This window comes from Orcinus orca, chromosome 8 (assembly GCF_937001465.1).
Source record: "Orcinus orca chromosome 8, mOrcOrc1.1, whole genome shotgun sequence".
NCBI lineage: Eukaryota > Metazoa > Chordata > Mammalia > Artiodactyla > Delphinidae > Orcinus > Orcinus orca.
This window is the reverse complement of record NC_064566.1, coordinates 9,324,202-9,347,829: the sequence shown is the minus strand read 5'-3', so window position 1 is coordinate 9,347,829 and position 23,628 is coordinate 9,324,202. Positions and strand designations below refer to the sequence as shown.

At 43.8% G+C, this 23,628-nt stretch overlaps 1 long non-coding RNA gene and 1 pseudogene across 1 annotated transcript; one reads left to right on the top strand and one right to left on the bottom strand.

The window, feature by feature from the left end:
* Positions 1–2,410: 2,410 nt before the first annotated feature.
* Positions 2,411–23,010, bottom strand: LOC117198324 (uncharacterized). The gene is made up of 6 exons (XR_007478747.1): positions 21,171–23,010; positions 19,832–19,925; positions 10,551–10,656; positions 5,606–5,722; positions 3,474–3,916; positions 2,411–3,370 (listed from the first exon to the last, which is right to left on the bottom strand). It is a non-coding gene; the product is annotated as an uncharacterized LOC117198324 (long non-coding RNA).
* LOC117198323 (protein BEX1-like) lies at positions 5,171–5,536 on the top strand (annotated as a pseudogene).
* Positions 23,011–23,628: the final 618 nt, after the last annotated feature.

The following is a 23,628-nucleotide window of genomic DNA, read 5'->3' as shown; positions in this document are numbered from 1 at the left end:
AAGATGGTTCCTGCGGCTGGATCCCAGTTCTGCCTGGCCTCGCTTGTTCCGGCATGTTAAACCCAGTCCTCCCTCCCCGTCACGAGTTCCCTTTTTCCTTCTTTTTAAACAGCTTATTTGGGGGAAGATACAAATCACACGCTCCACAATTTACCCATCAAAATTGTGCAATTCGGCCGCTTTTAGTACATTTATTACAATGTTGTGCAACCGTCGCCACTCTCCAGTTTCAAAACATTTTCATCACCCCCAAAAGAAACCGCACCCCATTAAGCAGTGTCTCTCCACGCCCCTCTGCCCTCAAGCCCCGGCAACCACCGCTTTGCTTTCTGTCTCTATGCATTTACCTGTTCTGGACATCAGTGCAGTCACACAATATGTGGCCTCTCGTGTCCAGCTTCTCTCACCTATGTAATGTTTTCAAGATTCATCCATGTGATAGCCTGTATCAATATTCCACTGTATGGACATACCATATTGTTAATCTTATTCATCAGCTGGTGGACGATTGGGTTGTTTCCACTTTGGGGCTATTATGAGTAACGCTGCTATGGACATTCCTGTACAGGTTTTTGTTTCCACTTTGGGGCTGTTATGAGTAACGTTGCTATGGACATTCCTGTACAGGTTTTGGTGTAGAATAGCGGTAGAAGGTAGAATCGCGGTTTCCGGGGGTTGGATGGTGAGGAAAATGGGAGTTATTTAGCAGCTATAGAGTTTCTTTTTTGCAAGATGAAGACAGTCTGGAGATTGGTTGCACTGACTGCGGAGTGAATATGGTGTTAGGCGTATTTAAAATGGTAAATTAGATGTTATATGTATTTACTAAAATTTACTGAATAATCCTTACAATTAAGGATGATGGGGTTTTTTCTTTTAAAAACGTAGCTCAGACAAATCATTCTTAGTGCACAGCCTCAAGATTTTGTAGGCCCCAAAGTCAGAAGTAAAAGGCAGCAGGCTACTTTCTATATTTCTGACAGTAAGGCCATACAGGAACTCAAAAATGTCATGGAGCTGAAATTTTCACAATTCTGTGTGGAAAAATGATAATACATGCAGCAGAGTTATGGATAAGTTATTTCACGGAACAAGAAATGTGCAGAAAAAAACTTACTCAAGGGATCCCTGGTGGAGAAAAGATCTGGAAATACCAGAACTTCTTTGACGTTAATAAATGTCTCCTGAATGATCAAATAAATGATGAGATCATTCTGATTTTACTCCCAGCACTAATTCTCTTGGATGACAGGTGTGTGTGGACAGATTCAGGAAAACAATAAGAAATGTTTATTCTGCAAGATTTTACTTTACAAGAAAGAGTTGAAAATCTAAGTGATGTTTATTTTTGTTTTCCAGGAAATTATATACAATAGTATTTTCTGTGAACCGTTTTAACTTTCCATAAGATCTTTGACTCAGAAGACGTCGACTGGCGATGAGTATAAACAACAAGCTGTCTTTGTGTGTGTGTGTGTTTGTCTTTCTTGTCTTTTGATCTACACACTGCAAGACAATTGTTGAAACCTCAAATACATTTTCATTTCAATAAAGTATCTGCAAACCTGAAGTTCTTTTTTGTTGTCTGATTAAAATAGAGGCTTCAAAGAGCTTCATATCTCTCTCTCTCACACACACACACACACACACACACAATTATTCATTAAAGAACTCATGGGTGAGATAGCTAGTGGGAAGCAGCCGCATAGCACAGGGAGATCAGCTCGGTGCTTTGTGACCACCTAGAGGGGTGGGATAGGGAGGGTGGGAGGGAGGGAGACGCAAGAGGGAGGGGATAAATGTATACGTATAGCCGATTCACTTTGTGATACAGCAGAAACTAACACACCATTGTAAAGCAATTATACTCCAGTAAAGATGTTAACAAAAAAATAAATTAATCCCTTGTCTGGAAACTGGTTTTCCTCCCCTCCCCACCCACCCCCACCCTTCTCCCCAGGAACCAGAGGGCAGGTTCTGGCGGTTGAGTCCTGCCCCAATTCCCTGATCCGCCACAGTCTTCATCTTCATTCTGACCCCTGCTGGCCACGGCCGGGCACTTTTCTCAGCTCTCTCTGTTTCTGCCCCAAGTGTGCAGGGCTGGGAACAGAGCCAGTGAGAGAGGTGACTCAGGCAAAAGCAGGGTGAATCCTGTCTTGATTTTAAAATTTGATTTATGGCACTGATCTTGACTTTTAAAAATAGTTCACAAAAATATTATTTATCCCACTTCCTGAGACGTTTGGTGCCCCCTTCAATTGTGTGAATCTCCCTAGTCGTGTCCCTCGAGTGGCAACGTGGTCCATCGCTCATTCACACAATGACCTACGAAGTCAGGAAGGTCACGGGAAAAGTGTGCACTACATCGGAATAAAGCAAAGCAAGAGATTTTTTAAAAATATTTATTTATTCATTTAGGCTGTGCCGGGTCTTTGTTGCGGCATGTGGACTTCTTAGTTGCCACATGCACACGGGATCTAGTTCCCTGACCAGGGCTCGAATCTGGGCCCCCTGCATTGGGAGCGCAGAGTCTTACCCACTGGACCACCAGGGAAGTCCCAAAGCAAGAGATTTTTAAATCAAACCTTAGCTCCCCTTACTTTTACCAGTCCCCACAATCCTGTAACAAGGGATAAGTTATTGCCACTTCTGCTCACACCTCCGAGGGTCCCTCTTCCTTCCTGGGCCATCCCCTCCACCAGGTAGACCTCTGGCCCTTTCTCGGGACAATTCAGCTCCCACCAGGTTCAACTCCTCTGTCAGGTGTAACACGGACAGGAATGAAACACAAGAGAAGGTCCTGCGTTGCGGCGCCAGAAGGCCAATGGGACTGTAGTCAGTGAAAGTCCCATCTCCCAGTCAGACCGGTCACCGGCTTGGAAGGGAGGAGGTCTCAGGATTCCGAGCAATGGCAGCTCCCAGGAGGTACCCTCCTAGGACTGCAGAACCTGATGTCAGCCTCTAGACAGGGCAGGCCCAGAAAGCCCCTTCCTAGCCCCAGTCTCAGCACCTGGACAGCTTGGGCCTCCATCTGCCTCAGGACATCACAGAGCTGCCCTCACAGTGGAGTGAGGGTACCCATTCTCCATGGTCACGTGTTTGCCCGGCGCACCACCTGGCCAATGATATAGCCGAAGAGTGTCTGTTCAAGGGACTTGTGCCTGGAAATCCACGCGGAGTTCAAGAGAATGACAGTGGACCGTGCCAACAGCGCCAGCAACTACCAGATGTCCAGAGGATGGGAGTGTAGCAGGAACACTGGAGACGGGAGCAAAGGATGTCCACACCAACACGTCATTCGACTAACCTTGACAATGGCAAAATAAGTGCAATCGTACAAAGTATGTTCTCTGACCATCGTGGAATCAAACTGAAAATCAAGAAGAGAATGATCATAGGAAAATCTCCAATCACTCGGTAAAAAAACACCACGCTCCTAGAAACTATAAATCAATGAATCGTCAAATACATACCCAATGTATTTATTTTAGGTGTCTTTCTCCAGCACTGGGCTGTCGCTCTGTGGAGCGGAAAAGGCTTCAACCTGGGCTCCTCATTACCTAATAAGTAGCTTCAGCATTCAGGGGATAGGGAATGGAGAACAGACGGTAGGTACGTGAGGGCTACATGCCCTGCGGAAAATGCACTGGTAACAAACTCCGGTGGAAAGAAACAGGAATCACAGACCAGGGAGGAGGCGAGAATCCTTAGTGTCGTGTTAGAAGTTTATGGCGAAATGAGGATGGAGAAAAAGACCTCATGGAAATATTGCTGGTAGTTTTCCTTCTAAGTACACTCTGTAGGACTCTTATTACCTGGAGCTGGAGACAGGATAGTAACATCTGTCCAGGCAGAAATGCATCGTTCTAGCTGTACTTCTAACACGTGTCTTAGACTAAAGCAAATATTGCGTCTCCTGGAAGTAAACACTCGAGTTAAAACACTTCTCACAAAATACATGAACAGAATGGAAAATAATCTGAAAAAAAAAAATGTATATATCACTGAATCACTTTGCTGTACACCTGAAACTAACACAATATTGTAAATCAACTATATTTCAGTTAAAAAAAAAAAACAACAGGATGGCAACTGCCTGGGGATGGTAGTAAAGATAAACGTGTTTTGTCAGTTTCTGACTAAAAGGGTTCAGTGAGGGCTAAGATAGATGAGTGAAAAAGACTGATGTCTGAATAAATCCTAGTTTCCGTGAAGTTTCAGAAAATCAAAGTTGAAAAATCTAAACTTTTCCCACAAAATAACCAGAATTCACAACAGACTTTTCATCAGCAACATTAAAAGAGAATGGAGACAGAAAGTAGATTACTTATTGCCTGAGACTGGGGGAGTTATTGGGAATGGGGAATGTCTGCTGTCTGGGGGGTTCTTTTGGGGGTGATGAAAAATGTTCTACAGTGGATTGTGGGGATGACTGCACAACCCTGAATATATTGAAAACCACTGAAGTGTACCCTTTAAATGCATGCATTCTATGATATGTGAATTTTATCTCAATAAAGCTGTTGAAAAAATGTGTTTTGTTTACAGATCTTGCTGAGGGTGACAGGATTAGAAATGAAATATTGGGACCTCCCTGGCGGCCCAGTGGTTAAGACTTCGCGCTTCCAATGCAGGGGGCACAGGTTCCATCCCTGGTCGGGGAACTAAGATCCCACATGCTGTGCAACAGGGCCAAAAAATAAAATACATAAAAATAAATTAAAAAAAATTATTTTAAAAAAAAGAATTTAAGGAAAAGAAATGAAATATAGGTTTGCCTACCAAGATCAACAATTTACAAAATAGTTTATGCTCTAGACAGTAAGGATATTAAAAACAGATATCAGCCCGGCCGTCGCTCACTCACTTCTCGCTCCCTGCTCCTGGTGGCCCTGAAGGAGTGCGGGCCGGGGTCGGCCCCCAAGAGTAGGAGGTGCAGGGAGAACAGGTAAGGGACCCGGAGGGGGGTCCCCAGAGATGGCGTGGGCGAGCGGACACGGCCTGTGGACCCCTCCCCAGGGGTCCCGGGGCAGAGACGGCAGCCCCCAGGCGCCCCCGCGCGGCAAGGCGTTTGGCCACAGAAAACGGCCTGCGAGTCGAAGTGTGGCGGCGGCGCACGTGCAGCAAGAATCGGGAGAAGCAGGAGGCAGCGAGGACAGGCCCAGGAGCAATGGCGTCCAAAGAGGAACAGGCAGTAACACCCTCAACATGGAACATGCCAACCAGGAGAATGAAAACAAGGATGAAAAGGGGCGAGACGCTGATAAAGGAGAGCCCGTGGCCCTTTGGAGGCTGGTGAATATTGCGTACCTAGAGGAAATCGTAGGCGGTTCTGCATTAGGCAGCCCACCCTGCAGTGCAGATGGGACATGACTCAGAGTCTTAGAGAGCCACAGCTAAGGATGAGAGAAGAGAATATGGAAAGGACTGGGGAGGAGGTGAGGCAGCTGAGGGAAAAGCAGTGAGTCATAGTCTGCGGGCAGTTAGCCCTGACCCCCCTCACCAGGACCATCAGGATTTTTGCCTTATGCCTTGAATCCTGATGTCTTCCCTGAAGTTAGTAGGGAGACACACCGTTTCCTAAACTTACATGTTTGTGACGTACCTTTGTCGTAAACCTTTTGGTGTTATTTGTTTCTTGTGGGTCTCCTATTACCAACTTCTAATTGAATGTTGTGTTTCCGACCCAATCTGTAAGTTTCTATCAGCAGGAGAGTTTTACCTGTTGCATGGAGAGATGTTCATTATATATTGTGAAGTCAATAAAGCAGTTTAAAAAAGCAAAACAAACAGATACTAGAGAGCTATTTACCAAGCCATTTTCCTCTGCCACCAGGACACACAGCTGGCTTTGTTTCCCTGGGGTGTGGCCACATCCCTGAGTTCAGGTCAATGGAATGGGGGAGTCATGGGAAACATCACCTCCAGACCTGTCTCAGAAAGCCCCTTCCCTATTCCCTCATCTGCCACCTAATGCCAAGATCCAGTAGAGTCCTGAGGCCCTAAGAGATGCTTGAGGCCTTCATCAGGACAGCCTGGGTGCCTGACTGACCGCATGGAGTCAGGGGAGTATCGAGGACAGGGCTCTGGGAGTGGTCTGTTCCAGGGCAATGGAAGGTGGAACGAGTATTAAAACTTATACTGATATCTCTTCAGGGAGGTGAACTTTATCACTGATGTTATTTAGAAAAGTAGGTTCCGGGGAAGCTTCACTTTCACTCATCACTTTCAAATGCTGCACAGGCACTGCATCTCTTTACGCCCACACCCAGTGCAAACACTCCCACCGCCCACTGTCAGCATCCACTGGGTTCTGAGGAGCACCCCCAGCTCCAGTCCCCCAACTTGGACTCATATGTAACAGTAATAACCATTTTTAGAGGAACCACTGAGATAACATAAAAATAAGTAGAAGGGGGCTTCCCTGGTGGCGCAGTGGTTGGGAGTCCGCCTGTCGATGGAGGGGACGCAGGTTCGTGCCCCGGTCTGAGAAGACCCCACATGCCGCGGAGCAGCTAGGCCCGTGAGCCATGGCCGCTGGGCCTGCGCGTCCGGAGCCTATGCTCCGCGACAGGAGAGGCCACGACAGTGAGAGGCCCACGTACCGCAAAAAAAAATAAATAAATAAGTAGAAGGATGAAGATATATATGTGTTTTGGAGGTAAAGAAAGAATATCAGAGACTGAAAGAATTATTGGATTCAGATCTATTGGGACTTCCCTGGTGGTCCAGTGGTTTAGACATCACCTTCCAATGCAGGGGGTATGGGTGCCATCCCTGGTCAGGGAGCTAAGATCCCACGTGCCTCGCAGCAAGAAAAACAATACAAAACATAAAACAGAAGCAATATTGTAACAAATTCAACAAAGACTTTAAAAACTGGTCCACATCCAAAAAAAAAAAATCTTAAAAAATATCTATTAATTGCCCACTTAGTCCTGTCTCTGAGCAGTGTATTTGCCAAATATACACAATCTAACAGCTGAATACTATTTTAAAATTTATTATTATTTGCCTTTGAACACATACAGGAATATGCAGTGCACACCAATCCTGTTTTAATCTCATTTCAATTTCTCTTGTTTCCTTGGTCTCTACTCAAATGTCTCCTTCTCAGTGAGATCTTCCTTCATCATCCTTTTGTCAACTTCCACTTCTTCTCAACCGTCCTTGTTTTTTTTTAAATTATTATTATTATTTTATTTATTTATTTTTTTGGCTGCGTCAGGTCTTAGTTGCGGCACACGGGATCTTCACTGAGGCATGCAGCCTCTTCATTGTGGCGCGCAGGCTTCTCTCTAGTTGCGGAGTGCAAGTTTTCTCTTCTCTAGTTGTGGCGCATGAGTTCCAGAGCGCTTGGGCCCAGTAGTTTGCGGCACGCAGGCTCTCCAGTTGAGGCGTGAGCTCAGTAGTTGTGGTGCAGGGGCTTAGTTGCCCTGAGGCATGTGGGATCTTGAAAGGTAGACTCTTTACCATTGGACCACTAGGGAGGTCCCTCAACCTTCCTTGTTTTTATGAGTATTGATAGCTAGGAGTGAAAATAATAAGTAGGGTACTTAGTATTATTCAAATGATACATATATAAAATGTACTTACATGTCTGTGATTATATTATGTCAATGGTTCTCAGAAAAGGGAATCCATTATAACCGTAAAAACGATTAAGGACCACAAAAAAGAGCTTCTGTTTAAGTGGCTTATAAATTATCTACATTTACACAGTTTAAAATGGAGACATTTATAAAACATTTATTTTTTATTTAATCATAAGAATAATAAATTCATATATTTTAATATATAGCATATCTTTATTAAAAAGTTTATATTTTCCAAAAGGACAAAAAAAATTGCGTTGCATTGGGATTACCAATGTTTAGAATTTTGCAAGTCTCTTTAACATATGACTGATAGAAAACTGCTGAAATATATTTTCTTCTGCATTAATTCTGTTGCTGTGTCACATATCACATAGCCTCTGGAAAACTCTAAAGAACAATTGTAAGAGAATGAGAGTGACCTGAAAAATAATAACTTAGTATCATTATTAAAAGAGTTTGATCTCCCAGGACCCCTTGTAAGGATCTCAGAGTTCCACAGTGGCCCATGGACCAGGTTTTGAGAACCACAGTATTATGTCAATGTGTGTGTGTGTGCGTGTGTGTGTGTGTGTGTGTATAAAAGTTCTCCTCTGAAATCATTAAATATAGGCCAGAGGTGGCCTTGGATTAAAATGTGAAACATACACAGGGGATTCCAAAACCAAGGGTGCAGTTCAATATCATACACGTTACCAATATCATCATCTGAACAACTGAAAAAAAGAAATCTTCCTATTATATGACTAGATGAAGGTTATTTAATGAAACTCAATGACCATTCTTAATAAAAATTTAAAGTAAAATAAGTATAGAAGAAACTATTTAGGTACAAAAAAATAATTTACAATGCCAAGAGCAAGTGCAGTTCTAAAATAACGGATGCAGGAATTCCCTGGCGGTCCAGTGGTTAGGACTTGCTGATGTCACTGCCGAGAGCCTGGGTTCCATCCCTGTTTGGGGAACTAAGATCCCACAAGCCGCGTGGCACGGCCAAAACAAAGAAAATCATTTAAAAAATTAAAATAAAATAAAATAATGGATGCTAATGACATTTCCATTAAAATCCAGGATAAACAAAAATATGCCTGTGACATGCAGTCAGTCAACCTTGCTTTGTGTCAACCCCCCTAAGTAGCGACAAAAATAATAAAATGGACCAATCCTAAATATTTCCAAAGAAGACAGAAAACACATTCATTTGCAGAGAGCATGATTGTTTTGCCAGGAAACATGAGACAGGCTCTTGAAATACAACAAGCAGTGTTAAGATAGTAAGATGAGATACTTTGTAAGGCTAGATGTATCAACAATGTGTAAAAAATACAGCAGCTTTTATATGCTCTCTGTGGTAGCTACTGGAAATTAGAGAGGAACTAGGATATCCCCAGAGTGAAATCAGCAAGGTGGTGGAAGTCCCAGCCTTTATTCCCCCGCAGAAAGACTGATTTAACAATGATACATGGGGCGTCCCTGGTGGCACAGTGGTTAAGAATCTGCCTTCCAATGCAGGGGATACGGGTTCGATCCCTGGTCCAGGAAGATCCCACACGCCGTGGAGCAACTAAGCCCGTGCACCACAACTACTGAGTCTGCGCTCTAGAGCCGCGAGAGCCACAATTACTGAGCCCATGTGCCATAACTACTGAAGCCTGCACGCCTAGAGCCCGTGCTCCACAACAAGAGAAGCCACTGCAACAAAGACTAGCCCCCGCTCGCTGCAAATAGAGAAAGCCTGTGCACAGCAATGAAGACCCAATGCAGCCAAAGATAAATAAATAAATATTTAAAAAAAAAAAAAAACCAATGATACATGGACCAAAACACCTTTATGAGAGGTCCAGATTCCCGTTAAAAAGTTTCAATACGCCAGATGAGCACAATACGGACTCTCAGGTAAAGAAGAAAGTGTGTCTCCATTTACTGGGACTTAAGATGAATTGGTTCTCTCAAGCTGACATAGTCCATATAGCCCAGGGCTGGCAAGTCAGGGCCACACCTCAAATTCTTTATTTTATTGACTGGTTTCTCTGCCTCTCTCTCTATTGATCATGGGAAGGCAACAGGTCCCCAATTAGTGGCCTGCCACAGCTAGACAAATTCTAAACTGGATTCTAGAAAGCTTTTCTCCCTTAAACAATACCGCAGCACATGAATTCTGCCCTCTTCCCACCTTCCTATCTTCATCAGTGCCTTCCGTTAGAGAAGCTAATGAGAAGGCAGCTGGCAAGAGAGTCTGAGGTTGGGACTTCCCTCTGGCGAAGTGGTTAAGAATCCGCCTGCCAATGCAGGGGGCACGGGTTCTTTCTCTGGTCCGGGAAGACCCCATATGCCGTGGAGCAACTAAGCCCGTGCTCCACAACTACTGAGCCTGAGCTCTAGAGCCCACGAACCACAACTACTGAGCCCGTATGCTCTAGGGCCTGCGTACTGCAACTGCTGAGCCAACTGCTTCTCCTGCAATGAGGAGCCCACATACCGAAGAGTAGCCCCTGCTCACCGCAACTAGAGAAAGCCCGCACACAGCAACGAAGACCCAACACAGCCAAAACAAACAAATAAATAAGTAAAATTTTTTTAAAACCTTCATTTTCATTCAACCTGTCATGGACACCATAGAGTTACTCCTTTCTTCTCAAGGGGAAAGATGGCAAAAATCTGCTATTTCCATTTTCATAAGTGGCACTTGTGTTTGCAGAGGACTCAAACTCCCCTATTCAGGAAGGGACCAGTGAAGGGGTTGTGACTTGCTGTCCTCAGGGGTCTCCTGCACCTGTGGGGCTGCCCTACAATGAGAACGTGTATCTCAACGACACGCCAGCTTACCTTACTGTGGGAGGGGCAGGAAGAGTTGTTAACATCTGGCTTCACTGCTACAAGGCAGCTCTCCCTTGGAATTGCCTTCGGTAACATCCGTTCCCTAGGTAGAACAGACGTATTGGAACAGTGCCTCACCTTGGTCTGGCAGTCTTGACTCCTGCAGAAAAGGACTTCAGATGGAGGGAGAGTCCTTGACATTCAAGTGTCTTCTGCATGGTAAGGGAAACCTCTGGAACACTGCCTGGAACTCAGGAGCCCATGACAGTTTCATTAATGCAGTGCTCCTCCAATCTTTCAAATGCAGCCTACATGGTCTTCTTGACATGGGAGGGTTGGCAACCACAAAAGATCTGCTTATTGTAGTTTCTTTAGTCCCTACATCGTCCCTGACTTTATGTATGTATGGCCTTGCCACAGCTTTGGGGCCAGTGGAATATATGGGTATAATTTCATGCTAAAGGCTATGCGTGTCTGTTGGAATTTTTCTTCCATGTATTGAAATGTCTGGCCTCTGTCTTTGTGAGAAGAAGTCTCCAAAAGAATGTATATAAAGTAAATCAAGTAATACATCAACAATAAGTGCATCTGGTGTATATCTATATAATGGAATACTACTCAGCCATAGAAAAGAATGAAATTTTGCCATTTGCAACCCCATGGATGGACTTGGAGGGTATTATGCTCAGTGAAATAAGTCAGACAGAGAGAGGCAGATGTTGTTATGGTGTCACTTATATGTGGGATCTAAAAATACGACAAACTAGTGCATATAACAAAAAACAGACAGACTCCCAGGTACAGAGAACAAACTAGCGGTTACCAGTGGGGAGAGGGAGGGTGGGAGGGGAAATATAGGGTTAGGGAATTAAAACTATTATGTATAAGCTACAAGGGATATATTGTACAACACAGGGAATATATCCAATATTTTATAATAACTGTAAATGGAATAAAACCTTTAAAAATCGTGAATCTATTGTACACTTGCAACTTACGAAATATTGTACACCAACTATACTTCAATTTTAAAAAAAAAGTGCATCTGGGTAATGGCATGATGGTGTTCTACTATACATATCATTACAATGTTTCTGCGTGTTTGAAGTTAATTCCAAATACAAAGTTAAAAATTGTATTATCGAGGCAAAATGTATTGTGATGAACACAGCTCTGCCTTCTCAGGAGAGGAGGCCTTGGGCCATCCAAATAGTGTACCTGATAGCACTGGCTCATGGGAGTACCCCACTGATGCCACATGGTGGATGAAGTCAATTTACAAGTGGATGATGGTCCCCAAACTGTAGGTTGTGTCTCAACTGGTACCTGGGCTGGATCCCCAGCACTATGAACAGCACAGGTAGCCCAGTGCACACACTGAGTGACTGTTATGGAGAATTCCAGAGCAAACCAAGCATTTCTGATATTTTCTTACCTCCTTCTGCCTAAGGTATGACACAGAAAAGAGATTTAAACATCACAAGGCCATCACTTCATGGCAAGAGTTGGTGAACAAGGTGAAGGAAACAACCTCTGACGCCCAGTGGATTTTTCCATGTTATATGCCTCCCTCTGCAGCTCACATCCTTGGCCCAAAGTCTGAGCTGCATTAGGGGTAGGAGGGGGCTGGCAGGTGGTCTGTGGGAGTAGTAAGGAGTGGCTACATCACTCACACGTTTCCCTGAGGAACCTCAGGGCATAAATCTCATAGGTTCCACAATGCAGAAAGGCATGGGAAGAAGGGATAAAATGGCTTCAAGGAGTTTGTAAGATAAGGTGTATTGGTGATTTGGGCACCAGCAGAGATGCTTGCAACTTTGCATGAAGACCAGACATTTATTTCAATTGTTGATTCTTTTTAAACACGTGAGGTAAAATGTTATTGATAAATGTATCTCTTCATGAACTGAATGAGGACTCTTGATTTTACATATACATGGATACTGTGAATTATTGTTAAAATGAGGTACTTTTATTCATGTTTTTCACCTTCATGGATGTAAACTCTGAAAACACTTGTCACATGAATTTGCAGTTGCAGAATGAGTTTTGTGATAGCGATGCCATTCAATTTTTTCAATCATTCTGAACTACAGGCTAAAAAAGGCATCGTAATTTATCACTGAAAATGATTTTTAATAATTTATCAGTCAGTTAACTTAGGTCCTCTTTTGATTTTATTAGAGGAAAGAAGTAGAAATCACTTGATATAGAAAATTTTTTCTGTATCACCAAATAAGACTTTAAACTGTTTCTTTGAGGTCCAGGGATTTCTAAATGCAGAGTCAAGGCTCTGTGTTAAGATTCTGGTGGATGATGCAGAAACCTACTGTCTTTGGTAAATTGGAACAAGAGGGATTATGAAAGGGGAGGTGGGACATATGTTCATCAGTTGCAAGACCTAAAGAATCTCTGGGATTTCCAACCTCAGCCAAAAGGACACGAGTGACCAGAGCATCCCGCTGAAGACATGAGTCCCCAGAGTCCCTGTGTGTCTTGGGATAAATAATATCTATCTCCACCCACCACCTTCCTATACCCTTGTTCCTATAGTCAGTACTAAGAATATTAAAACCACAATAAGAGTCACTTAGAACTCGCCATAAAACAATAAAGTGATTGAAAAAGGAATGGTCTCTTCTTAACTGAGAGAAATCCCAATGGAACCAGAGTCAAATTCTGAAGCACAATTTGTTAGCATTTAGGATAAATAAACATTCCTCATAGGCAAAGTCAGGTAGACTCAGTTTGTTATTTGACTTTGGGAGAGAGGTGATTTACTTTGTTTGACTTAGTACTTATATTGTTTTCCTTTTTGTTACTTAAGTGTCATAGCTACTTTTACTGCCAGATACTGTGCTGGACATTTTTTTCCTGTATTATTTATCCTAAGACAAATCCCATGAAGTAGGCAGGATTATGTCACCTTATTTTACAGAGGGGGAAACTGAGGCTGGGAGGGTGAGCACCTTGCTGGTGTCCCCACAGGTAGAAAGTGCCAGAGCTGGGCTTGAACCTGGGACCAAAGTCGGGTTCCTCCCCTCAACCCAATAAGTGAGTACGTGCTAATTTTGAGACATTCAAACAGCGCTTTAGAATTTAAAATAAGCCCACAGCTGCCATATTAGGATTCTAATGGGGGCTGCACTGAATTTGTAGAGTAGTGTGAGAACAGTTGACATCATTAAATGCTTTCATATTTCCTTGAAAGTAAGGTGGGTGCGTCCATTTACTTAGACCCCTTTCCTGGCTACAACTAGAAACAAAATTATGAAGTGAGAAAGCTCACCAGTGAAGGCAACATACAATAAAGGTAGGAAACCATCCACACACAAGGCTAGTAGGGAGGTTACAAGACAGAAGTAGTAAAATCATCTGTGTCCGCAATAAGCCCGTTAAGGGATACGCAAAACAATTAGATGTAAAATATGACGTCAAAAGCAATAATTGTAATGGGAGGAGAGTACAGATGCAGGGTTTTTAAAATCCACTTGAAATTAGGAGATCAGCAACTTAAAACAATCATATATATATTATGTGTGTGTGTGTGTGTGTGTGTGTGTGTGTGTGTGTGTGTGTGTATTTAGAGTGCTATACAAAAACCTCATGGTAGACCCCCTTTTTTATCCAGGAGTAAAGTTTCATGATGTTATCCTTAAAGGTTTGTATATTTCTAACTAAATATATTTCAATATTATTTTTTTGCCAATGTGCTCACTGATAACGCAGTTCATAAATGTGTCCCTCGTTAGTAAAGTACCTTCTCGGTGGTTCCTGGTCCTGCTGCCCCACAGAGTCACTAGTGGAGTTTAAATAGTCCAAGTGTCTGGGATTTACCTCAGATCTATTGAGTCAAAATCTCCAGAAAGGGGAGCATGGAGAATCTGTATTTTTTTAAAAGCTCCCGAGTGATTTGATTGCACAAGCAAGACAGCAAACCTCTGGCCAGAACTCTCAAATATACTTTAACATCAGTGGATAATTTGTGATTTTAAAAAAGCTTTTCGGGCTTCCCTGGTGGCGCAGTGGTTGGGGGTCCGCCTGCCGGTGCAGGGCACGCGGGTTCGTGCCCCGGTCCGGGAAGATCCCACATGCCGCGGAGCGGCTGGGCCCGTGAGCCATGGCCGCTGAGCCTGCGCGTCTGGAGCCTGTGCTCCGCAACGGGAGAGGCCACAACAGTGAGAGGCCCGCGTACCGCAAAAAAATAAAAAATAAAATAAAAAAGCTTCTCCCTCACACAGAGCAATGTAAACAAAGAGGAACAAAGGGTGTTGCTCACCACCCAGTCCTACAAGGATTAAGTCACTGAGGAAATTAGAACAATAACAGGATACTCTGTGCTTTGGAGAAGCAGTCTCCTCAGACAGAGACATCTCGGGAAGAATTTTAATGAACCCAGATTCCTGCATCTTCCCATACACACACACACAAAAATACCAAACCATTAACTGAGATATCTGATCCGTGTGACCACGGGTAATCTCTTACCGAGATGTATGCTTGCCTGCACGTATTCCACAGCCCCAAATCATATATGTATACTGGCTTCTCCCCCGCCTCTTCAGAGCGGTTCTCTCGGAGCTCCTGAGAGGCTAGTGTCCTCATAAGGTCCCCAAATAAAACCCAAACTCACAGCTCTTATGTTGTGCATTTTTCCTTCAGTCAACAGCAGAATGGCAAGAGAGTGGGGCTGTGCTATCGTTGGGAGTCTGTCCCCAGAGAGCTCACAAGCCAGCAAGGAAAGAAGAAGAGAAGCCCACAGTTAGAATCCTGTGTAATGAGTTCCACACCGGTGTGCACACAGGGTAACAGCAAAGGGACTCAAGGAAGGCGACCCTGGATGGAATGACTTCTGAACTTAATCTTGAGAAGACTGGGGGATGGGGAGTAAGGAAGAGAAGGGGGTTCCAGGTGGAGGAAACACGCAGCAGCATAATTGCCGCTAGGGAGTGGTGAGAATGACGTGTCTGGGAGCTGCAGGTAGTGCCATGTGTCTGCACAAACGTCGGGCCTGGGGCAGAGTGCTACCAGATGCCTGGAAGAAGGAACCAGAGTTCCATCTGTCAAGCTGGAAGCACCCAGAATAGGCCCGTGAACGTCCAACAAGCAGATGTGGCGCTATCAAGAGAGCCCTGGGCTGGAGACAGGGCTTTAGTGATCATAAAAATTGTAGGTGAAGCCATGAGTGTGGTTTAAATTACCAAGCTCGTGAAGAGAGAAGAGAATTGACTGTCAGAAAAGTCTAGACAAACAGAAGGAAGGGAAGCCACCAAGGAGACTTATAAGGGCAGAGGGCTTCCCTGGTGGCGCAGTGGTTGAGAATCTGCCTGCTAATGCGGGGGACACGGGTTCGAGCCCTGGTCTGGGAGGATCCCACATGGCGCGGAGCAGCTGGGCCCGTGCGCCACAGCTACTGAGCCTGCGCGTCTGGAGCCTGTGCTCCGCAACAAGAGAGGCCGCGATAGTGAGAGGCCCGCGCACCGCGATGAAGAGTGGCCCCCGCTCGCCACAACTAGAGAAAGCCCTTGCACAGAAACGAAGACACAACACAGCAAAAATAATTAATTAGTAAACTCCTACCCACAACATCTTCTTTAAATAAATAAATAAGGGCAGAGACACAAGAGGGGTCACAGTGGAAAGGAGGGGTGAAGTACTATCTGCAGAGTCAAGCAAGATAGGGCAAGAAAAGGGCTCATTAGACGTGACCGCTTGGAATCCAGCCTGTGGCTTCTGTCTCCTCTGAAACAGGAAGTGAACATGTCTGCTGAGAGAGAGGACAGGGATTCTCATGCAGGTGTGAGTTCAGGTTGTAATCTGGCTAACTAACCAAGGCCACATCACAATGGCTTCAGCTCCTCTGCCTTCCTTCCTACAGGATCTGGCGGTGGGGTTTCTACTGAGCATTACTCCTTCCGTTGACTAATGTGGAGGTTGCTTCAGACACACCAGAATTCCAGAGTGAGGGTCACACCTAACACTGACCCTGCAGCATCTGGAGATGGTGTTCTAATCCTCCCGGGTGCAAGATCACAGGAGGTAAGGAAGAGGGGGTTTTGAGGACAGATATGAAATGCAAGGTAAGAATGAAAAACTGTCTTTTAAACTTAGTGGTTGAGTAGACACTGTCGACCTTGGAGAGAAGAGTTCCAGTGGTCGACTGTGGCTGGAATGGAGTGCGTGGAGGAGTGAGTGGGTGATGGAATGGGGCAGAAGGAGAGAACATCGTTAGCAAATTCTCTGGACTTTATCAAGGCGTTGCCTTTAGAGATTGTTACTATAACTTCTGGGTCCCCCCACAATGACGGACATAGGGATAATATAAAATTATGAATTTGGGCACAAAGCCTCATTGCCCAAGCATAATATAGGCCAGTGTTAAACTCCCACTGGACCATACAGCTATGGAGAGTGTCCATGCAGCTACGGAGAGTGTCCATACAGCTACGGAGAGTGTCCATACAGCTACGGAGAGTGTCCGCTGGTTTGAGGCATCTCCAGCCCTCACAGTTCCCACTGAAAGTTGATGGTTCTGGCTTACAAGTCAGGGGCGTGTGAGTTTAAGGGAATCTGCTCATGGGATCTGCCCAACCCTGGGTAAACTTGACAAAGGAAATGATTAACAGAATTGCCTGGAGCAGCGATGACAGAATCCAAAACCAAAATGGAAATATATACAGGATGCCTTGTCTGGGACACTTAGACATCTACCCGGAGGCTTGGCAGTTAGCCTGGATATAGGAGGATGGGAACCTGGGACTTTGTCGTTGACACCCTAGTTGCTGTTGCATCCCCCTATCAACCCTTTCCCAAAGGCTTCACGATGTCCTTGATCATTGTACATTGATGGAAGGTAGCTGAGTTCCATCAGACAAAGAGGATGAGCTCTGGTAACAAAAATAAAACAACAGTAATGTTGATTATAAACAGCAGCTCTGGGTCTGCAGGCATCCTCTTCTCCACCCAAAGGACAGAACCCGACATCAGCAGCAGAGATGAAACCCAGGATAACCAGAAATAGGACTTCAGTAAGCAGCAGGAAAGGCTGTGCCAGGGTTGATCAAGCAAACCAGACAAACCCAGACAATCGCATTTGTGTAAAATAACAATCGTCAACATTTTATTCTAGTCCACATTTCACACAATACTCTCACATACATCATTTCTTTCCATTGATCGATGGCAAGGAACATATTCTGAAGTGGCTCCTGGAAGAGAATGGTTTGGATTTATTTGAGCAGAGGGAGGGCAACAGTCCAGCTCAGAAGAAACAAGTAAGGTTGCCAGGATTGCCCTAAGCAGACACACACTACGGGATTTCAGTGTGGGCCCTTGACCTTGTAATGCACAGGAATGGAAAACTCAGGCTTCGTTTTAAGATTTTCTTGCTCTACATTAATGGGAATCTAATGACAATCTCATTGAGATATTTGCTATCTACATACCATCTCTCGTTGGCTATGCCATCAGCACTGCCTGCTCAACATGGCAAAGGAGAAAATCCTCCTCTCTTACTCTTACTATATTTCTGAATAGGATAATAAGCATAGAAGAAATTAAAAGGTGTCAGTCATCTGCCTCAGGGTCAGCAAACTTTTCCCGTAAGGGGCCAGGTAGTAAATATTCTAGGCTTGATGGGACACACAGGTCTCTGCTGCAACTACTCAACTCGGCCATTGTAACATGAAAACAGTCTGTAACAAATGAGCATGGTCATCTCCCAATAAATCTTTATTTAAGGACACTGAAATTTGATTTTCACGTAATCTCCAAGTGTCACAATGTATTATTCTTCTTTTGGAAATATCTGCACTCCCATGGTTCATTGCAGCATTATTCACAAGAGCCAAGATATGGAAACAACTTAAGTGCCCATCAGTGGACGAACGGATGAAGAAGATGTGGTATGTATTTATATACCACGGAATATTATTCAGTCATGAGAAAGGACATCCTGCCATTTGTGACAACATGAATGGAGCTTGAGACATTACGCTAAGTGAGATAAGTCGGACAGAGAAAAATTAATACTGTATGATATCCTCATATGCTAAATCTAAAAAAGCCAAACGTGTACAAACAGAAAGTAAAATGGTGGCTACCAGGGGATGGGGGGTGGGGTTATAAGACAGATGTTGTTTAAGGACACAAACTTGCAATAAGCCCTAGAGATCTAATGCACAGTATAATGAATATAGACAACAATATTATATTATAATCATCAGACCTGCTAAGAGACTAGAACTTAACCATTCCAACCACTAAAAAGAAATGATAATTATATGACATGACAGACATGCTAATTATTGCTACACTGGCGATCATATTACAACATATAAATGTATCAAATTAACCTGCTGTACACCTTAAATTTACACAATGTTATATGTCAGATATACTTCAATAAAAAAAGTTTTCCAAGATAAATAAATGAATAATATTATTCCTCCTTTGATTTTTTTCAATCATTTAAAAAATGTAAAATCTATTCTTAGCTTTCAGGCCATGCAAAAACAGGTGTAGGGCCAGATTTGACCCATGGGCCATGACTTCCTGACCCCTGATCTAACTCACTAAAAGCCCCCAGACCAGATGGATTTACTAAATAATTTTCATTAACCTGCAAGGATCAGATAATTTCTATGCCATTTGAACTGTTTCAGAGCATAGGTCAAAACAATAAACATTTATTGAGCATTAATGTGTCAAGAAATATATTAAGTTCATTATACCCACTATTTAAGCAGCTCTAAAGGTGGCTAATTATCATGACCCCCAAGTTCCAGATGAATAAATTGAGGCTCAGAGAAGGTAACTTGCCAAAGGTCACAAAACTAGTAAATGAAAGGACTGGGCTTTGAGACTGGATCCTGTCTCCAGAGCCCACACTGTTGTTTGTGAGAGTGTTGAATCATCACATCTCCCCCTCCGAGTTCTGAATCAAGTGAAAAATATACATGGGAGTAAAACAGCTCTCAAAAGATCAGCTCCATAAAGCTGAATTCTAGGCCAAAATGAACTCACCCAAGCTCAGGTGAACAGCTACCATCTACTGGCAACATCCCCTGGCCCGCCCCAGTGAGCTTAAAGACATGACAGTAGCAAAAAAGAAAAAAAGAAAAAGAAAACAACAACAAAAAATGATAAAAAAAATTTAAAGAGAGAAAGAAAGCAAAGAAAAAATAAAACAAGCAAAAAAACAAAGAAAGAAAGATATCACGGAAGCAGAAGCAGAGCAGTTATGTACACATGGGGGGGAATGGGAATGATAACACCCTTACCTACATTCCAGAGTGTTATAAGAAGTGCAGACAATTATACCCCAGAATACCCTCTGGGACAGGAAAGGAGCAGAGATGAGTAGCCTGCAAGCAGCCAGGTGCTGAGGGAGCCAAGGAGGGGTGCATAGCTTCACATACCCCATAATCCATTGCCCAGTTTCACAGCCAGTTCTCCTTGTGAGAAGGGGACAACCTCTCTCCTACAGGCAGGCGAAGAGTGGGTTATAAGCAGCTCCAATCCAAGCAATGTAGGGACCATACCGATCAGCTCAATTATGTTTACAATTGCCAAGAGTTGTAACAATCTAAACAACCACCACTTGCTATACACTCGCTGACACAGAATGGGGTCCAAGATGCATTACTGAGTGAGAAGAGGAAGTTACAGAACTCTACACAGAGCATGACCTTATCTGTATCAGAGTGGCTGCGGGTGGAGAAAGCTCCCCCCAGTGGCCAACATTATAATCGCAAGTCCGCTACCAGGGGATCCTTAAGGGAACAGTGCCGGATTGTGGCCAGAGAGCTGTAACCGCGTCCTGTACCTCTGGACTGGAGTGGATGGCAGAAGTTGGCCTGGAGGACACCTGCTTAATTTCATCTACCCCTGGGAAGGGCTGTAAGAAATGATGCCTCTCTGAAAGAAGTCCTTTCAGCCTAGGCTGTAAATTCCCAGCCAAAGGAGTGTCTCATTTATCCCATTAGAAAAGGGCTGAGATTCAAAGCCTGCTATCACCATGTTCCTCACCCTCCTTTATCAGCCACGGCACAAACGTTATTAATAAACTGCTTGGCAAAAAGCCTGCGACAAAGAGCGAGGGGGTGCCGGACACAATCGCTGCCCCTGGAGAACTACAGTCTAGGATGAGAAGATGATAGATAAAAAGATATTGATATTGACAAATTTAAAGCATAGGGTTAGTAATACATTAATAGAACAAACAGGATTTTATTTATGATTTACATCTTAGTTCTTTCCAAAAATATTTGAGTTACAGTATTAGAATGGAAGGAGGTGCTGAATCATTTAGGACAGAGAGAGCCCAAGACTTGGAGATGGAAGGACAGTAATGCAAACACGAGTTACTGATCTCCAACTTTCAGAGTCAACCTATAGTCAAAGCACTTAACCTATGACAAAGGAGGCAAGACTATACAATGGAGGGCAGACAGTCTCTTCAATAAATGGTGCTGGGAAAACTGGACAGCTACATGTAAAAAAATGAAATTAGAACACTCTTTAACACCATACACAAAAATAACCTCAAAATGGATTAAAGACCTAAATGTAAGACTGGACACTATAAACTCTTAGAGGAAAACATAGGCAGAACACTCTCTGACATAAATTGCAGCAATATCTTTTTCGATCCGTCTCCCACAGTAATGGAAATAAAAACAAAAATAAACAAATTGGACATAATTAAACTCAAAAGCTTTTGCACAGCAAAGGAAACCATAAACAAACCAAAAAGACAACCCACAGAATGGGAGAAAATATTTGCAAACGATGAGACTGACAAGGGATTAATCTCCAAAATTTACAAACAGCTCATGCAGCTTAATATCATAGAAACAAACAACCCAATCCAAAAATGGGCAGAAGACCTAAGTAGACATTTCTCCAAAGACATACAGATGGCAAGGGGCACATGAAAAGATGTTCAACATCGTTAATTATTAGAGAAATGTAAATCAAAACTGTAATACGATATCACCTCACACCAGTCAGAATGGCCATCATCAAAAAATCTACAAACAATAAATGCTGGAGAGAGTGTGGAGAAAAGGGAAGCCTCCTACACTGTTGGTGGGAATGTAAATTGGTATAGCCACTGTGGAGAACAGTATGGAGGTGCCTTAGAAAACTAAAAATAGAGTTACCTATTGTATGATTCTGCAATCCCACTCCTGGGCATACACCCAGAGAAAAACATGGTCCGAAAGGATACACACATACCCCCAGTGTTCACTGCAGCACTGTTTACAATAGCCAAGACATGGAAGCAACCTAAATGTCCATCAACAGAGCAATGGATAATGAAAATGTGATATATACATGTAGAATAGAATATTACTCAACCATTAAAAAAGAATGAAATAGGGCTTCCCTGGTGGCGCAGTGGTTGAGAGTCCGCCTGCCGATGCAGGGCAAACGGGTTCATGCCCCGGACCGGGAAGATCCCACATGCCACAGAGCGGCTGGGCCCGTGAGCCATGGCTGCTGAGCCTGCGCATCCGGAGCCTGTGCTCCGCAACGGGAGAGGCCACAACAGTGAGAGGCCCGCATACCGCAAAAAAAAAAAAAAAAAAAAAAAAGAATGAAATAATGCCATTTGCAGCAACTTGGATGGACCTAGAGATTATCATACTAAGTGAACTAAGTCAGAAAAGGCAAATATTATATGATATCACTTACATGTGGAATCCGAAGTACAAGTGAACTTATTTACAAAACAGAAACAGGCTCACTGACATGGAGAACAGATTTATGGTTACCAAAGGGGGAAGGGGAGAGAGGGATAAATTAGGAGTATGGGATTAACAGACACAAAACAGATATAAATTAGATAAACAACAAGGTCCTACTGCATAGCACAGGAAACTATATCCAATATGTTGTAATAACCTATAATGGAAAAGAATCTGAAGAAGAATTTACATATATATGTATTATATATAATGGAATCACTTTGCTGTACATCTGAAACTAGCATAATATTTTGAATCAACTACACTTCAATAAAAATAAAGTAAAATAAAGAAAAATTTTAAAGGGTTGCCTCCTGGCAGTAATGCCAGGGACTGGAGAAGTGGAGGGGCAGGGGGACAGAAGACTATTACTTTTCACTTTAAATTCTTCTATATCTTTTTTTTTTTAACTGTACAGCGTGGAATAAATTTACATGCCTTCTTTCCCTCTCCCGTATTTCTCTTTATAGCATGACTGCACTACCAACGAGACTTGCAGACCTCACATTTTTGGCTTTTGAGTTTAAAAACCACAGTCCAGATATAAATAAAAACTATCTCTAGGAACCCAACCGCAGGCAGAATCTATCTGCACTCACACATTTCCCATCCTGACTGATTAAAAATCCTCTGGTCAGCAGGGAAGAGGAGAAAGCTAGATCTAAGATCTTCTAAGCACAATCACAGGACATGTTTATGTGGAGGTTCTAAAAACGGCCTCATGACCTGTTTCTCAACAAATTCATCTCCTGGAGTCAGGGGTACTCGAACTCCTAAATGAGTTCGGGAATCTCAGAATAGAGAGGTCTGAGTCCCATTTCTTGTATGAAGGTCCTGGGGGGAGGGGGGGCAGCAAGCCCCAAGACGTTTTTGTGTTTTGTTTTGTTTTTAGTGGCTGCGCCAGTTCTCAGTTGTGGCACACAGGATCTCATTGCTGCGTGTGGAATCTTCATTGCGGCATGCAGGATCTTTAGTTGTGGCATGCGGGACCTAGTTCCCGGAGCAGGGATCGAACCCAGGCTCCCTGCATTGGGAGCACAGAGTCTTAGCCACTGGACCACTAGGGAAGTCCCCCCCAAGACTTCTGCACACCCTAGAAGGGCTGGAGGGAGCTCACCGATTCCCACTCTGCCCCAGTGGGACCTGTGGGAAAGCCTTTTCCCCACGTGGCTGAGAGTGGTGGAGCTGGGGAGTTGCTACCCAGTGACCCTGGGAGGACCTAAAGCCATAGACAAGAGGATGAAACAGACACACTCTGGCCACTACGGCCAAAGACCAGGCGGGAGTTGGGTTGTCCGCAGAGTGGCTGAGGTTAGAAGAGATGAAGGTTGTAAAGCAGTGCGCTTGTGGTTCCTCCTCGTGAACCTTCAGGAAATGTTAGTTGTTCCTTCCGTTTCTTCTTCTCTTCCTCCTTCCCTCCCTCTCCTTCAATCCCTTCCTCTGTCCAGCTAACTCGCCCCACC